At 46.7% G+C, this 3,402-nt stretch overlaps 1 long non-coding RNA gene across 1 annotated transcript; it reads left to right on the plus strand.

Moving 5' to 3' along the window:
* Window positions 1–1,316: 1,316 nt before the first annotated feature.
* On the plus strand, window positions 1,317–2,213 carry LOC135376584 (uncharacterized). The gene is made up of 3 exons (XR_010417755.1): window positions 1,317–1,378; window positions 1,482–1,711; window positions 1,778–2,213. It is a non-coding gene; the product is annotated as an uncharacterized LOC135376584 (long non-coding RNA).
* The last annotated feature ends 1,189 nt before the right edge of the window (window positions 2,214–3,402 follow it).

Genomic DNA, 3,402 nt, shown 5'->3' on the forward strand with positions numbered 1-3,402 from the left:
TATTGCACGTTTAGCTCACCCTGACAGGAGGAATCACGTGTTACGTGACCTTCTGACGCCATCCGCTCAAACAATGCCTGCCTGCGTACTGCTGATGAGGCCCAAGAAGGCAGAAACAGCTGTCCAGTACTGGCATGGCGACGTTTGACTTACGAACATATATACAGGGTGTTCGAAATTAAGCTTTCACGAGCGCTACGTAAACACAGCGATGACAGGAACCGGATGATAACTTTACGCTACTTGTGTAAGAAACAGGTGCTGCTAATTATGTAGCACATGTTTCATACTCAAGGAACAGAAAAATAGCACCGCTTTTTCTTTTGTTCGCCTATTTATAAAAATGCTAGGGAAAGCTTAATGAACACCCTGTATATATTCCCGACTTCAGCTCGCAAAAATCTGCATAATTAAACTTACGTTACACGACATTCACATCAGGAGATGGCCAAAAACTAACTAAGAACAAATGCCCTTTTCCTCATGACTCTAGGTGGTGTAGTTTTTGTTATAATTCAATGGCACGTTTTCTGGGACGCCCTGTATACAACGCTGCTCGCACGAGCTCTAGTGGGAGCCCAAGAACCATACTACACTTTTTCCCGCCGTTATTAATCCTCTTATCGTACATTTAAATCCTTATATCATGACATTTAATCCTTTTGCCACCCGAATTAATCATGCTTCTTCCTCGGTCCCCCCGTATCACATATGATACAAAAGTTCCAGAATTTTTTGCGAGAGAACGATGCATCGCAGACGGCTGTACCGAATGTAGCACATGCGATACGGTGTCCTTCGGCGACATATATTCAGAAAAAGCTGACAGATGGCACGCAAGTCGCCGGGGAGACGTCAAGATGGAGGTGCCCGCGCAAAGTTGAACCTGTGCACGAGGTCCAAGTAAGTTTATGATACTTATTTGTTTACAGGTTATTATTGTTGTCAAAAAGTGATTAGAGAAGAAGGCAGATACGTTAATCTGATGGATTAGACCCAATTTTAGGAGCACGAGCGCAATATTAGTGATCAACACAGGATTTTGTATCGTGTATCAAATCTGCGGCACGGGGACACTCTGCAGACAATCAGGAAATTAGTGCGCATTGCGAAACAATAATTTGGTTCGCCTATTTGTCTAACGTTCGACTGTGTTTTACCTTTCTGATTTCTTTCTGGTACAAGGAAAGACTCTGAATGAAGAAGAGATCCTTGCTGCGCTCTTCAATGGGGATTCAGAAACTGAAGGTGCCGATGAGGACAGTGAATATGAAGCGTCTTCTTGTTCAGAAGCAGCAGAAGACGAGGAAGAAGAGTGCACCGACACAAACGGAAGCGAAGAGGAAGCGGGCCGTTTGTTCTGGAAACACAGCACAAGGTAATATTCCCGGCTTGACTTCATAGATTGAGCATCGCTATTTACAAGATCGTATTGCGTTTGTGGGATATCATGACCGTGCCCTGTTCTGCCGTTTCCTCAGCTTCACGCCTGCGAATCCTGGGAACAGCTTAGGCAATGTTGGAGGCCATGAGGAGCTGCCAGGAGAGCCATTCGACTGCTTTACGAAGTATATTCCCGAGAGTTGCTTCGAGGATATGGCGTTCTTCACAAACAAGAGGACAATCAAGATAACAGGAAGAAGCTGTGGGACCACAGCCACTGAACTAAGGAAGATGTTCGGTGTGAGCATGGCCATATCATGTCTTGTGGGTGAGGCACGCCGAAATTTTTTTGAGTGACTGAATAACCTCATAGAATTTTTCGTATTCGTCCCAGTACCCAAGGACAAGGACGGCATAGGCAGCGAAGACTAGAGTTCCGATGGTTGTGTCCGCAATGACAAGGGACCGATACCACTCCCTACGAAATGCCGTGAAACTCGTGGACGACGACGACGTACTTACTGACGAAAAACGAGAAGATGCGTTTTGGAAGGTTCGGCCGTTGTTGAACGCTGTCCAGCAGGAATGCCTTCGCACACCTCGCGGAGCATACGTTTCAATAGACGAGCAAATGGTGCCGTTCCATGGGAAGGTGAAAATGCGCCAATATGTCAGGGGGAAGCCGAACCCCGTTGGGCTCAAAAACTTTGTTTTGGCCACACCCGATGGCATTCCCCTAGATTTCACGATGTACGCGGGAAAGGGTTGTACTATCAAAGGCGCCGTCGTTTGTGAAGACTTGGATATTGAAGGAAAAGTTGTACTAAAGCTCTGTGAATCCCTGCAAGCAGGAACCTGCATTTTCACGGACCGCTATTTTACATCAGTAGCGCTTTTAGATGAATTGCTGCAACACCGCATCAGTGGCTGCGGAACACTGATGCGCTCAAGAGTCCCGGCGGCCAACAAGCTGAGGTCCGAAAGCCAGCTCAAGCAAGGGGGCAGAGGAACAAGTAGCTCGCAGCGATGGTGCAGTGTCACTCGTCCAATGGTACGACAGTCGACATGTTCTAGTTGCATCTACCATGTTCGGAAAGGAGCCGGTTACAACATGCCGCAGATGGTGTAAAAAAACAAAACAGTACATTACTGTTGAAAGACCTGACGCACTCACGAAATATAATGCATTCATGGGAGGCGTCGACCAACTAGACAGATGCATCAGTATGTACCGAAGTAGGACCAGAACCAACACGTGGACAGTCCGCATGGTATTCCACATGTTTGACTTCGCGTGTGCAGCAGCGTGGGTGAGGTACCGTCGTTCCACGCAGTCGAAAGGGAAAAATCCTAAAGAGATTTTGGACTATTTGGACTTCCGCATGCGTGTTGCTGAAGGGTTGATCTACGTTCAGGACATTGTCGAAACCAGTGACAGCAGCACGGACGAAGACACACCTGGAAGCCGAAAGTCATTCCTACCTTTGCATCCACCCAAGAAGCGAAGCTGTGGTGCACTTCACATGCCAGAAATGGGCACGACACAAAAAGCGCGAAGCCGCTGCAGGCTTCCCGGCTGCAAGGCACTCACAGCAGTGCGCTGCGAAGAATGTAAAATATTTCTTTGCTTCAACGGGAGTCGCAATTGTTACAAGGGGTTCCACACCCAGAAATAATACCAAATGAACTTACCGAAATTACCTGTTATGTCAGAAACGAATATTTTTACATATTTTTAAACACAGTGTGTCAAAGTAAGCCCACTTCCTGCAGACGGTATCATTAGGCACGTTTTTACCAATGAAAAATAAACTCATAGATGAAGAACTATCGTTTCATAAATGTCTCTGCAGTGACCCACAGCATCTCATATGATACAGTCAGAAAGTACCCGAAGGCATCGGAACACGCTCTAGTAAAAAAATGGGCATATTGTCGGGGTCCCATCACGCACGGTAATGCGTGTAAACTCACGCTGATCCTCCCTATTAGCGTCGGGACTGAGGAGTTAATCCTCAT

This window comes from Ornithodoros turicata, unplaced genomic scaffold (genome assembly GCF_037126465.1).
Source record: "Ornithodoros turicata isolate Travis unplaced genomic scaffold, ASM3712646v1 ctg00001167.1, whole genome shotgun sequence".
NCBI classification, from domain to species: Eukaryota; Metazoa; Arthropoda; class Arachnida; order Ixodida; family Argasidae; genus Ornithodoros; species Ornithodoros turicata.